This window comes from Canis lupus, chromosome X, assembly GCF_011100685.1.
Source record: "Canis lupus familiaris isolate Mischka breed German Shepherd chromosome X, alternate assembly UU_Cfam_GSD_1.0, whole genome shotgun sequence".
Lineage (NCBI taxonomy): Eukaryota > Metazoa > Chordata > Mammalia > Carnivora > Canidae > Canis > Canis lupus.
The window spans coordinates 80,280,927-80,296,744 of NC_049260.1; the positions used below are offsets into that span (position 1 = coordinate 80,280,927).

General features: G+C 36.9%; 2 pseudogenes; one reads left to right on the forward strand and one right to left on the reverse strand.

Annotated features, from left to right (window-relative positions):
* Positions 1-1,761: 1,761 nt before the first annotated feature.
* On the reverse strand, positions 1,762-3,813 carry LOC100684389 (annotated as a pseudogene).
* Positions 3,814-10,730: 6,917 nt separating this feature from the next.
* LOC100684004 lies at positions 10,731-14,658 on the forward strand (annotated as a pseudogene).
* The last annotated feature ends 1,160 nt before the right edge of the window (positions 14,659-15,818 follow it).

Genomic DNA, 15,818 nt, shown 5'->3' on the forward strand with positions numbered 1-15,818 from the left:
ATGCAGTGAATGAAACTGGGCTATTCTCTTACACCACACAGGAAGATAAACTCAAAATGGATGAAAGTTCTAAATGTGAGACCGGAATCCATCAAAATACTAGAGGAGAACACAGGCAACACCCTTTTTGAACTTGGCCACAGCAACTTCTTGCAAGATATATCTATGAAGGCAAGGGAAACAAAAGCAAAAATGAACTATTAGGACTTCATCAAGATAAAAAGCTTCTGCACAGCAAAAGAAACCATCAATAAAACTAAAAGACAACCTACAGAATGGGAGAAGATATTTGCAAATGACCTATCAGATAAAGGGGTAGTATCCAAGATCTATAAAGAACTTATTAGACTCAACACCCAAGAAACAAACAATGTAATCATGAAGTGGGAAAAAGACATGAACAGAAATTTCACCAAAGACTACATACTCATGGCCAAGGAGCCTATAAGAAAATGCTCTGCATCACTTGCCATCAGGGAAGTACAAATCTAAACCACAAGAGATACCAACTCAAACTAGTGAGAATGGTGAAAGTTAACATGACAGAAAAAAACAAATATTGGAGAGGATGTGGAGAAAGGGTTACCCTCTTGCACTGTTGGTGGGAATGCGAACTGGTGCAGCCACTCTGGAAAACTGTTAGAGGTTCTTCAGTGAGTTAAAAATAGAGCTACCCTATGACCCAGCATTGCACTACTGGGGATTTACCCCAAAGATACAGATCCAGTGAAAAGCCGCGACACCTGCACCCCAATGTTTATAGCAGCAATGTCCACGGTGGCCAATCAGTGGAAGGAGCCTCAGTGTCCATTGAAAGATGACTGGATAAAGAAGATGTGGTATATATGTAGAATGGAATATTACTCAGCCATTAGAAACGACGAATCCCCACCATTTGCTTTGATGTGAATGGAAATGGAGGGTATTATGCTCAGTGAAGTAATTCAATCAGAGAAGGACAATCATATCGTTTCACTCATATGGGGAGTATAAAAAATAGTGAAAGGGATTATAAAGTAAGTGAGAGAAAATGAGTGGGAAAAATCAGAGAGGCTGACAAAACAGGAGAGACTCCTAACTCTGGGAAATGAACAAAGGATAGTGGAAGGGGAGGTGGGCAGGGGGCATGGGGTGACTAGGTGACAGGCACTGAGGGGATGCAGTTGTTGGGATGAGCACTGGGTGTTATAGTATATGTTGGCAAATCGAACTCCAGTAAAAACATATACAAAAAATATATACAAAAAATGTAATAAAACCAGTGGGACTTGGAACCTGGAAAGAAATAAAAAATAAAAATGAGGGGATGGAGAACTATCTATTATGCTAATGCATGTCAAAAGAAAGCTGGAGTATCCATATTTATATCAGACAAACTAAATTTTACAACAAAGCCTGTAACAGGAGATGAAAAAGGGCATTAATTTCATAATTAATGAATCTATCCGACAAGAAGATCCAATAATTATAAATATTTATGATCCTGACTTGGGAGCACCCAAATATATAAATCAACTAATAATAAAAATAAAATAATTGATACCAATACAATAATATAGAGGATTTTTTAGTGCCAATTTTAAATACAATTTTATTTAAGACATTGCATTTTCCACTTAACAATACAGTGCTTATAAAGTGCAATGTTTATTTCCTTTCCCTGTGCACATATTCCATATTCAAATATGAAGAATGCCCAGTATCTTTACTATAGCAGCTTGACTTTAAAACTGCAATGGAATTTGCTACAAATTTGGGTCCTTCAAATGTATGGAACAATATTAGACCTGTCATCAGGTTGGCTTAATCAACCTCTTCAATGGTAGGCCCAGAGGAGCCCCACCAGAGGGAGGAGCTCCACCACCAGGAAAGCCTCCAGGCATTCCTCCTGGCATGCCTCATGCACTCTGGTATAGCTTCGTAATGATGGGGTTGCAAAATTTCTCCAGATCTTTCTGCTGATGTTCAAATTCTTCCTTCTCTGCAGTCTGGTTCTTATCGAGCCAGTTGATTTCATTGCACTTGTCAAGAATCTTCTGTTTGTCTTCATCATTGATTTTGCCCTGAAGTTTTTCATCATCAACAGTTACTTTCATGTTAAATGCATAAGACTCAAGTGAATTCTTGGAAGACATCTTGTCTCTCTGCTTCTCATCTTCCGCTTTGTACTTCTCAGCTTCCTGGACCATGCGCTCAATGTCCTTCTTGCTCAAGTGGCCCTTGTCATTAGTGATGGTAATCTTGTTCTCTTTTCATGTGCTCTTGTCCACAGCAGACACATTGAGGATACTATTAGTAACAATATCAAAAGTGACTTCAATATGAGGAATGCCACAAGGAGCTGGAGGTATGCCTGTGAGTTCAAACTTGCCAAGTAGGTTGTTATCCTTGGTCATAGCATGCTCACCCTCATAGACCTGAATAAGCACACCAGGATAGTTGTCAGAGTAGGTAGTAAAGGTTTGTGTCTGTTTGGTAGGAATGGTAGTATTGTACTTGATTAGCACAGTCATGACTCCTCCAGCAGTTTCAATACCACGAGAAAGTAGGGTGACACCCAATAGCAGCAAATCTTGAACATTTTCAGATTTGTCACCAGAAAGAATGGCTGCCTGGACAGCTGTACCATAATCAACAGCCTCATCAGGGTTGTTGCTCTTATTCAGTTCCTTTCCATTGAAGAAATCTTGCAGAAGTTTCTGAATCTTGGGGATATGGGTATAACCACCCACCAAAACAATATCACGGATCTGAGACTTGTCCAGCTTGGCATCCCGAACAGGTCAGCATTTAATTCTTCAAACTGGGCACAAGCAATAGAGGTATAGAAGTCAATTCCTTCATACAGAGAATCAATCTCAACACTGGCCTGGGTGCTGGAAGAAAGTGTATGCTTAGCCTGTTCGCATGCAGTATGGAGACAACGGACTGCCCTCTTGTTTTCGTTGATATCCTTCTTGTGTTTGTGCTTGAATTCTGCAATAAAATGGTTGAACATTCAGTTGTCAAAGTCTTCTCCACCAAAGTGGATGTCTCCAGCTGTGGACTTGACCGCAAAGATTCCATCTTCAATAATAAGGATTGACACATCAAAAGTGCCACCTCCTAAATCAAAGATCAACACGTTCCTTTCAGCTCCAACCTTCTTGTCTAAGCCATAAGCAATAGCAGCAGCAGTTGGCTCATTGATGATTCGAAGTACGTTGAGACCAGCAATAGTTCCAGCATCTTTGGTAGCCTGACGCTGAGAGTCATTGAAGTATGCAGGTACCGTGACAACTGCATTGGTAACAGTCTTTCCAAGGTAGGCCTCTGCAATTTCCTTCATCTTTGTCAGAACCATGGAGGACAACTCCTCTGGATAGAAACTTTTTGTCTTCCCTTTGTATTCTACTTGGACCTTAGGCCTGCCAGCATCATTCACCACCATGAAGGGCCAATGCTTCATATCAGATTGGACGACAGCATCATCAAATCTACATCCAATCAGGCACTTGGCATTGAAAACCATGATGGTGGAGTTCATCGCAACTTGATTCTTCGCAGCATCACCAATCAATCGTTCGGTGTCAGTGAAGGCAACAAAACTTGGAGTGGTTCAGTTTCCCTGATCATTGGCAATTATTTCCACTTTCGCATGCTGGAAGACACCCACGCAAGAGTAGGTGGTGCCAAGATCGATCCCAACTGCAGGTCCCTTTGACATAGTTGCTTCTGTATGGGCCGGCTCAGCTCAAGGAGAGAACAGCCATCTGCAGATCTGGCACAGCGTTCAATGAGAGAATAGTAGAGGATTTTAACACCCCTCTTATAGCAATGGAGAGATCATCTAAGCAGAAGATCAACAAGGAAACAAGGGCTTTGAATGACACACTGGACTAGATGTACTTAACAGATATATTCAAAACATTTCATCCCAAAGAAGCAGAATACACCTTTTCGAGGGCACATGGAACATTCTCCAAAATAGATCACAAACTGGGTCACATATCAGCCCTCAACCAGTACAAAAAGGTCAGGATCATACCATGCATATTTTCAGACCACAACCCTATGAAACTTGAATTCATCCAGAAGAAAAGATTCAGAAAAATCTCAAACACATGGAGGTTAAAGAGCATCCTACTAAATAAAGAATGAATGGGTTAACCAGGAAACTAAAAAAGAAATTTAAAAAAATAGAAGCAATTAAAACTGAAAACACAACTGTCCAAAACCCTTGGGATGCAGCAAAGGCAGTCATAAGAGGGAAATATATTGCAATACAGGCCTAACTCAAGCAGGAAAAGTCTATAGTACACAAACTAACCTTACACCTGAAGGAGCTAGAAAAGGAACAGCAAATAAATAAAGCCTAAAGCCAGCAGAAGAGGGGAAATAATAAAGATTAAAGCAGGAATAATTGATATAGAAACAAACAAAATAAAACCAGTAGAACAGATTAACAAAACTAGGAGTTTTTACTAATTTACTAAGTGTACTTAACTAATTCTTTGAGATAATTAATAAAATTCATAAATCCTTAGCCAAACTTATCAAAAAGAAAAGAGAAAGGACCCAAATAGATAAAATCATGAATGAAAGAGGAGAAATCACAACCAACAACACAAAGATACAAACAATTATAAGAGAATACTAGGAAAAATTTACGCCAACAAAGTCGCAACCTGGGAGACATGGACAAATTCCTAGAAATCTACAAACTACCAAAACTGAAACAAGAAGAAACAGAAATTTGAACAGAGCCATAACCAGAAAAGAAATTGAATCAGTAGTCAAAAATCTCCCAACAAGTAAAAGTCCTGGACCAGGTGGCTTCCCAGGGGAATTCTACCACACATTTAAAGAAGAGTTAATACCTATTATTCTCAAACTGTTCCATAAAACAGAAATAGAATGAAATCTTCCAAACTCACTCTATGAAACCAACATTACCTTGCATCGAAAACCAAAGACCCCACTAAAAAGGAGAATTACAGGCAAATATCACTGATGAACACGGATGCAAAAATTCTCAATAAAATACCAGCAAATCAGCAAATTGAATTCAACAGTACATTAAAAGAATTAATTTACCATTATTAAGTGGGATTTATTCCTGGGCTGCAGGGAGGTTCAATATTCTAAAATCAATTACCTTGATGCATCACATTAATAGGATAAGAACCATATGATCCTTTTAATAGATACAGAAAAGGCATTTGACAAAGTACAGCATCCTTTCTTGAAAAAAGCCCTGAACAAAGTAGGAATTCGGGGAACAAACCTCAACATTATATAGGCCATATACAAAAAGACCACAGCTAATATCATCCTCAATGGGGAAAAACTGAGAGCCTTTCCCCTACAGCCAGGAACAAGACAAGGATGTCCACTCTCACCATTACTATTTATCATAGTGCTGGAAGTCTATGTTATACAACAAAAAGAAATAAAAGTCATCCAAATTGGCAAGAAATAAGTCAAATTTTCAATATTTGCAGATGACATGATATTCTATGAAAATCTGAAAGATTCTTTTAAAAAATGCTAGAACTCATACATGAACTCAGCAAAGTCACAGGGTGTAAAATCAATATGCAGAAACCTGTTGCATTTCTATACACCAATAACAAAACAGCAGAAAAAGAAATCAAAGAATCAATCCCATTTGCAATTGCACCAAAAACTATAGGATGATACCTAGGAATAAACCTACCAAAAGAGGAAAAAATTCTGAACACTGAAAACTCTAAACGATTTATAAAAGAAATTAAAGAGGACACAAGGAAATGGAAAGACATTCCATTCTCATGGACTGGAAGAACAAATACTGTTAAAATGCTTATACTACCCAAAGCAATCTGCACTTTTAATGCAATCCTTATCAAAATACCACCAGCATTTTTCATAGAACTAGAACAAACATTCCTAAAATCTGTATGGAACCACAAAAGACCCCAGACAGCCAAAGCATTCTGAAAAAGAAAAAAACTGGAGGCATCAAAATTCTGGACTTTAAGCTATATTGCAAGGCTGTAATCATCAAGACAGTATGGTACTGGCACAAAATCAGATACATTGATCAATGGAACATAATGGTCCTGAAATGAACCCACAACTATATGGTCAACTAATCTTTGACAGAACAAGAAAAAATATCTAATGGAAAAAAGTCTCTTCAACAAATTATCTTGGGGAAACTGGACAACAACATGCACTTGAAATGGAATGAAATGAACATGAAATGAATGAAATGCACATGAAATGAATGAAACTGGACTACTTTCTTACACCATACACTAAAATAAATTCAAAATGGTTAAAACCTAAATGTGAGACAGGAAATCATCAACATCCTAAAGGAGAACATTAGCAGCAACTTTTTTGACCGCAGTCAGGCATAGCAACTTCTCACTAAACATGCTGCTGGCGGCAAGGGAAAGAAAAGCAAAAATGAACTATTGGGACTTCACCAATATATAAAGCTTCTGCTCAGCAAAGAAGATAATTAACAAAACTAAAAGGCAGCCTTTGGAATGGGAGAAAATATTTGCAAATGACATATCTGATAAAGAGTATCAAAAAACTATAAAGAACTTATCAAATTCAACACCCCAAAACCAAATAATCCAGTTAAGAAATGGGCTGAAGACATGAATAGGTATTTTCCAAAGAAGCCACACAGATGGCTTACAGCCCTATGAAAAGATGCTCAACATCACTTATCATCAGGGAACTATAAATCAAAATCACAATTCGGTACCACTTCACATCTGTCAGAATGGCTAAAATTAAAACACAAGAAGCAACAGATGTTGGCAAAGATGTGGAGAAGGGAGAATCCTCTTGCACTTTTAGTGGGAATGCAAAGTGGTGCAGTCACTCTGGAGAACAGTATGGAGGTTCCTCAGAAAGTTAGAAATAGAGCTACCCTATGATCCAGCAATTGCACTACTAGGTATTTATCCAAAAGACACAAAAACACAGATTTAAAGGATTACTGCACTGATATTTTTGGTAGCATTATCAACAATAACTGTACTATGAAGAGTACAAATGTCCATCAACTGAGGAATAGAAAAGATGTGGCGTATAATTACAGTAGAGTATCACTTAGCTATCAAAAAGAATGAAATCTTGCCATTTGCAATGACATGGATGGAGCTATTAGTATTATGCTAAGTGAAATAAGTCAGTCAGAGAAAGACAAATACCATATTATCTCACTTATATGTGGAATTTAAGAAAGAAAACAGATGAGCATATGGGAAGGGGGAAAAGAAAAAAGGAGAGAGGGAAACAACCATAAGAGATGCTTATCAACATAAAACAAACCAAGGGTTGATGGACGGAGATAGGTGAAGGATGGGTTAGATGGGTGATAAGTATTAAAAAGGGCACTTGTTGTTATGAGAACTGGGTGTTGTATGTTTAAGTGATGAATCACTGAATTTTGCTCCTGAAACCAATATTGCACTGTATGTCAACGAATTAAAATTTAAATAAAAAATAAAGATACCTTAAAAAATCAATACATTTTTGAATTTGCATATTGGTCAACAATTATATGCAAATATCTTAATTTCTCTCTTGAGTGAAGTTTAATACAGAGCCACAGGTAATCTATAAATACATCTTTTGTAATAAAATTAAAACCATTATTACAGACATACGTATAAAAGGTACTTTTAAACTTTGAAAGACATTTGCTGTAAAATTATTGTAACAGTGTATAATACCACCAGCAGTGTGCTTTTTTCTACATACTTTAAGTATTAAGTTTATTTTTAATGCTAGTATAAGGAATAGGCAAACATTAATTTTATATCATTATTTGCACATGCATATTTAGAGATTTAATGAGGACAATTAATGAGGGTGCCTGAGTGGCTCAGTGGTTGGGTGTCTGCCTTTGACTCAGGTCCTGATCCTGAGATCCTGGGATCGAGTCCCACATCGGGATCCCCGCAGGAAGCCTGCTTCTTGGTATGCCTATGTCTCTGCCTCTCTGTTTCTCTCATGAATAAATAAATAAAATATTTTAAAAAATAATGAGGATGATCATCTCCCTCCTTTTATACTTACAACTAAAAAATCTTAGACATAATATAACAAATAAGAAGGAAAAAAAAGCTGATCATTGGAAACTAGAAGACAAATTGACTAGGGAACTTGGGATTTAAAGGACACAACAAGTGAGGTACTTTAGTTGCCTTATTGCCTCCCATATGCACCAGACAGTCATTGCAAAAGCATCCAACTCTGAAACACCAACAAGCGCAGACAAAAATAAACACAAGTTCAAAGAAAAGGCTATCCCTCCTGGCCAGGCCATAGATAAGTATGGCTTAACAACAGAAAAAATTTTTGACAATACTCACGCTATTTCAGTGAAACACAATGAGAAACCACCTTCAATCCCACAGTTCCTGTTCAGTGGGGTGAACAGGAAGTGGATTGTCCATTCTACTTACCTACCCTCTGAAATTAGTTGTACTCTGATTTTCCCACCTGATGGTGTCAGTGAGGTTGGTCAAGAAGTTAATCCATGCTCTACCTGGCAGAAACAGGCAGCACTATGATTCCTCAGCCAGTTGGTGGAAGGTCTAGCAGGCAGCTAATTTTCTATCTTCATTCCCTGCAGAAATAAGTAGTGCTCTAGTACATCTGCCAGGGCACACTGACAACAAATGGTGACCAGAGTCTCCAACCCCACCTGGCATCAACAATGCTGAACAAGACAATGTAAGTCAGAAGTAGTAAGCATTCTTCTCTCTCCATCCCTGAGGACAGTGAGGTACATTGGGGAGCTAAACCTCCATATCCACCCAGCAGCAACAAGAATGAACAAGAATGTATAAAGCAGAGCTTGTTAGCAACCCTGTCCTCTCTGGTGTTGGTGAGGCCCAGCATGTATCTGTGTTCCTGTGTCACCCATCTGCAATAAGTATGAGTCAATGCCCCACTTTTGCAGAGTGGTGTTGGTAAAATTGAGGTAGAAGCTGAACATACATATAGCCTGAGCCTTACACTACACCTCAACAGGGTGAGAGCCTACTTAAAATTAAGATGAAACAGGATACAAAGTCTCATAATATGTAGGATATCCAGGATACAGCTGGAAATCATTCCAAACATACCACGAACCAGAAAAAACACAAAACAGATAATAGACAATACACAGAGCCAACACCAAGAGAATGAGCTGTTGGAATTATCTGAGAAGGATTTAAAGTAGCCATCACCTGGGTGGCTCAGTGGTTGAGCGTCTGCATTTAGCTCAGGGTGTGATCACGGAATCCTGGGATGGAGTCCCACATGGGGTTCCTGCAGGGACCCTGCTTCTCCCTCTGCCTATGTATCTGCCTCTCTCTGTATCTCTCATGAATGAATGAATGAATGAATGTTTAAATATCCTTTAAAAAGCCATCATAAAAAGGCTTAAACAAGCAACTAAAAATAATCTTAAAACAAATGAAAACAAAGAGAATCCCAGTAAAGAAATAGAAGTCACATAATAGAACAAAACATAAATTTTAGAAATGAAAACACAATAATTGAAATAAAAACCACATGAGTGGGCTCAATAACAGAGACAAGATTATAGAGCGCAGAATCATAAATTTTCAGACAGGTTAATAGAACTTGCCTAATCTGGACAAAACAGTGAAAATAGACTGAATAAAATGAACAGTTTTAGTGATTTGTGGGACAGCAGCAAATTATTCAACATTCAAAAAAAATCCAACATCCATAATATTGAAGTCTCAGAAGAAGAGAGTGGAATTGAGAACATATTCTGGGAAATAATAGCTGAAAAATCCCCTAATTTTTGAAAGATATAAAACTATAGATTCAAGTTGCTGGAAGAATCCCAAATATGATAAATAACTTCACACCAACACACAAAATAATTAAACTTTTGAAAACTAAGGAAAGAAACGTATTGAAAGAAGCCAGAGAGAATACAGTAACAGTGGATTTCTTATCTGAAACCACAGGAGGCCAAAAAGAAGTGGCACAACATTTTCCAAGCACTGAAAGAAAGGAATTGTCAGCTATGAATTCTATTTCTGGGAATAATATCCTTTATGAATGAGGGGAAAATATAGATGTTCTAAGACACAGGAAAGCTAAGTATTTTTTCTATAAGCATATGTAATTATTTTACAGAAAAATGTTGGCAATGAAGACATTATAATCCTATTGTATCTCATGCTCTCAGCTCCTTTTTCCATCCTTCTGTATTAAAGGTGATCGGAACCCATAAACTAATTTTCCCAGGGCCCCTTTCCTATTTGGCATCTTCTAGACTATGTCAATGAAAGGTACTGTTAGGAGATTAGAAGGTAGGAGAAAGAGAGAAGAGATTGTTCCTTTTCTTTTTTCTTTTCTTTGCTTTTCTGTTCTATTCTGTTCTTTAATTTTCTTTCCTTTATCTTTTCCTCTGCTTTCCTTTCTTTTTCTTTTCTTTCCTATTGTTTTCTTGCCACACTTCCCGAAATTACAGCAGATACAGTGGGGAGGTTGGTTTCTCAGCAGGAACACAGGCTCCTCAGTGGAAGTGGAGTCTCCTTGGTTACCGCTCAGGCAGAAAGGTCCCAGCTATGGTGGTTAAGTCACAGATGCTCTAGCAGCCTAGGCAGCTGTGTGCTTCTGGCTCTGGCCTTAACAATAGCAGTGGGAGTTCCAGAAGCCTTGGTAACACAACACTTGTATGCTCTAATCCCCACAGCTTTAGGGTACTCATGGACTTTGATTCTGGTGAGAAAAGTGGCAGGTGACTTTTAGCTTTTGGATTTCTGTAACATCAGTGCTGCTCTCCCTTGCACACGAGTATGGACATACATACCTACACTTTACAATAAATTAATAATGATTAGAATATGTTCATCTCAGGGTATTATGACAGTACTCTTATACTTCTTTTCTTTCAAGTATATTCCATGCTTGAGGCCTCTGTAACATCTTTTCTCCTCATTCTCCTATCTTTATTGCATTCTCATTGACAAGATTCCTTCTTTGAATCCCTGGTGAACATAGATGCAATCAATCTCAACAAAATACTAGCAAACCAGGACACCTGGGTGGCTTAGTGGTTTAACATCTGACTTCTGCTCGGGGCATGATCCTGGAGTTCTAGGATCACGTTCCACATTGGGCTCCCCGCAGGGAGCCTGCCTTTCCCTCTGCCTATGTCTGCCTCTCTCCCTGTGTCTCTCATGAATGGATAAATAAAATCATTAAAAAAAATACTAGCAAACCAACTCCAACAATACATTAAAAAATATCATTCTCCATGACCAAGTAGAATTTACTCCTGGGTTGCAAAGGTGGTTCAATATTCACAAATCAATCAATGTGATACATGACATTAATAAAAGAAAATATAAGAATCATATGATCCTTTCAATAGATCCAGAAAAAAGCATTTGACAAAGTACAACATCCATTCATGATAAAAAAAAAACCCTCACCAAAATAGTTTTAGAGGGAACATACCTCAACCTAATAAAGGACATATATGAAAAACCCACAGCTAATACCATCCTCAATGGGGAAAAAAACCAGAGCTTTTTCTCTATGGTTAGGAATAAGACAGGTATGTTCTCTTTCTCACCACCATTATTTAACATAGTACTGAGAGTCCCAGCCACAGCAAAGAGAATAAAAAGAAATAAAAGACATCCAAGTTGATAAGGAAGAATTCAAACTTTTGGTATTTGCAGATGACATGGTAGTCTATGTAGAAAACCCAAAAGACTCCATCAAAAAACTGATAGAGCTGATGATTGATTTCAGTAAAATCGCAGGTTACAAAATCAATGTACAGAAATCTGCTGCATTTCCATAAACCTATAACGAAGCAGCAGAAGAGGAAATTAAGGAATCAATCCCATTTGCAATTGTACCAAAAATAATAAAGTACCTAGACTCAAACCTAACCAGAGATTAAAGACTTATATTCTGAAAACTGTAAAATATACACTGAAGAAAGAAATTAAAGAAGACACAAAGAAATGGAAATATATTACATGCTCATGGATTGAAATAACAAATATTGTTAAAATGTCTATATTACCCAAAGCAATCTTCACATTTAATACAATCCCTATAAAAATACCAACAAAATTTTTCACAGAGCTAGAACAAACATTCCTAAAATTTGTATGGAACCACAAAAGACTCTAGATAGTCAAAGCAACCTTGAAAAAGAAAAGCAAAGCTGGAGGCATCACAATTACAGGCTTTAAGTTATATTCCAAAGCTCCAGTGATCAATACAGTATGGCACTGACACAGAAATATACACATAGGTCAATAGAACAGAATACAAAACTAAAAATGGACCCACAACTATATAGTCAATTAATCTTTGACCAAGCAGAAAAGAATATTCAATGGGGAAAAGACAGTCTCTTCCACAAATAGTGTTGGGAAAACCGGACAGCAACATGCAGAAGAATGAAACTAGACCACTTTCTTACACGATACACAAAAACAAACTCAAAATGGGCTAAAGACCTAAATATGAGACAAGAAAGTATAAAAATTTTAGAAGAGAGCACAGGCAGTGATTTCCTGATATTGATCATAGCAACATCTTTCTAGATATGTCTCCTGAGACAAGGAAAACAAAAGCAAAAATAAACTATTGGGACTTCATCAAAATAAAAAGCTTCTGGATGTGATATATGTATATATATATATATATATATACATACATATATATACATACACATATATATATATACATACATAATGAAACACTACTCAGCCATAAATAAAATCATTAAAATCAAATGAAATCTTGTCATTTGCAATGATGTGGATGGAACTAAAGGGTACTATGCAAAGTAAAATAAATGAATCAGAATAAATGAATCAGAGAAAGACAATTATATGATCTCACTCATATGTGGAATTTAAGAAACAAAACAGGATCTTAGGGGAAGAGAGGAAAAAATAAAACAAGATGAAATCAGAGTGAGAGACAAACCATAAGAGACTTTTAGTCATAGGAAACAAACTGAGGGTTGCTGGAATGGGGGTGGGGAGATGGTGTAATTGGGTGATGGACATTAAGGAGGGCACCTGATGTAATGAGCACTGGGTATTACATAATACTTATGAGTCACTGACCTCTACCTCTGAAATTAATAATACATTATATGTTAATTAACTGTATTTAAACTAAAAATTAAAATAATATAGGAATAAAAAAGGGGGGAAAAACAACTTCTGCACCGTGAAGGAAATAGTCAACAAAACTAAAAGGCAACCTACAGACTGGGAGAAGATATTTGTAAATGACATATCTGATAAAGAATTTTTATCCAAAATATATAAAGAACTCATATATTCATCCTTCCTCAGCTACGGGAGCTTGTAGTTCAGAAATAGTTGGACTTGGTACTATGGAGAAATCTTTGGTTGCATATGAGAGTTCAGAGGAGAAGAAACTGGCAGAATACAAATGTAACACCATCACAGCAATTGAACTAAAGTTAGTTCATTTTCCTGAAGGTCTTCAGAATGACATTAGAACTTTCTTTCTTGAATATACCCATCACCTCTTTGGGGATAATGAAACTGCTTTTGGTTACAAGAGTTTGAAGATCCTGTTATACTATATTGCTAGTAGCCTGTCAACAATGTTCCATGTTGAGTATGCATCTAAAGTTGATAAAAACTTTGTGTAAAGGCTTATGATGCAAAAGGCAAAACTGAACAAATAGTTCTACCTGGATTTTGTACAAACATGAATGATTTTTCTCTATTTGCTGGAAAAATAAGTTGATTTCAAGCCATTTGAAACCTTCCTCCATACATACTCTGGACTCAGTCCAACAGGAGCAGAAAATTTTACCTTTCAGATATACAAGGCTTACATGACATGTAGAGGCTTTTGAGAATATCATGAAAAGCTTCAGACCTTTTTGATGTGGATTATTGAAACTGCTAGCTTTATTGACATGGATGATGAAAGATGACACTACTTTCTAGTATTTGAGAAGTATAATTAAGGATGGAGATATGCTCTTTGCAACCATAGGCTACATGATAGTCTGTAATTACTATGTGTACCCAGATAAAACCTAACCCACTGTAAGTCAGATGCTGATACTGACTCCATTTCAAGGTCAAGGCCAGGCAGTGTTCAACTTCTCGAAACAGTTCATAGGATACTACATTACATCTCCTCCTGTTCTTGATATTACGAAGGAAGATTCATCCAAAAGTTATGTGAAATTAAGAGACTTTGTGCTTGTGAAGCTTTGTTCAGATTGCCCTGTTTTTCTCAGGAAAAGTTGATGCAAGGATTCAATGAAGATATGGCAAGAGAGGCACAACAGAAGTTCAAAATAAATAAGCAACATGCTAGATGGATTTATGAAATTCTTTGAATACTGGTAACTGTCATGAGTGATGCTGAACAATACAGAAGCTATAAACTGAACAATACAGAATCTATAAACAGCATTAAGTGATGCTGAACAATACAGAAGCTATAAAGTGGACATGCCTGTATAAGAAAAAGCAGAGAGATCTTGCAAAAATGAGAAAATGTCTCAGACCAAAAGAACTGACAAACCAGATGAATCAAATAGAAATAAGCATGTAACATGAACAGTTGGAAGAAAGCTTTCAGGAACTTGTGAAAGATTACCAGTAGCTATTGAATACTTCATTCAAGAGTAAAGATTATTCTGCTCTGTACAGGAAGTTAGCAAATTTCTGTACATTGTGGAAAAGCTAATGACTTTAACTTTATCTTGTAACATTTTTCTTACATTAAAAGTTATCTATCTTATCTTTAGTTGAATATTTTTTGGAGTCTATGAGCATATATTACATTTAAAAACATATATAGTTTCTGATATACCACTGCAATTGCTTCCCTTCTTAGCAGTGTAATAAATGCTCAGTTCCAATAAAAAAAGAACTTGTACAATTCAGCACCAAAGAAATGAATAATCCACTTAAAAAATGAGCAGAAGTCATGAATAGATTTTTCCAAAGAAGACATCCAGATGGCCAACAGACACATGAAAAGATGCTCAGCATCAGTCATCAACAGGGAAATACAAATAAAAACACAATGAGATAAGATCTCACACCAGTCAGAATAGCTAAAATCAACAACACAAGAAACAGCAAGTGTTGGTGAGGATATGGAGAAAAAGAAACCCTCTTGCACTGTTGGTGGGAATGCAAACTGGTGCAGCCACTCTGGAAAACAATATGGAGGTTCCTCAAAGAGTTAAAAATAGATCTACCCAGGGTTCTTGGGTGTCTCAGTGGTTGAGAGTCCTGGGATAGAGTCCTACATTGGGCTCCTCTCGAGGAGCATGCTTCTCCCTCTGCCTGTGTCTGCCTTCTCTCTCTGTGTCTCATGAATAAATAAATAAAATCTTTTTTAAAAAGAGAAGTACACTACAATCCAGCAATTGCACTACTAAGTATTTACCTAAATAATACAGAAATACTAATTCAAAGGGATATACCCACCCCCAATGTTTATAGTGATATTATCTACAATAGCTGAATTATGGATAGAGCTCAAGCGTCTATTGACAGACGAGTGGATAAAGAAGATGTGATATATATAATATATATATATAATATATATATATATCACTGAATATTACTCAGCCATAAAAGAGACTGGAATCTTGCCATTTGCAATGATGTGGATGGAACTAGATAGTACTATGCTAAGTGAAATAAGTCGGAGAAAGACAAATACCATATGATTTCACTTATATGTGGAATTTAAGAAACAAAAGAAATGAGCAAATGGGGGAAAGAGAGAGAGGCATACCAAATAAACTG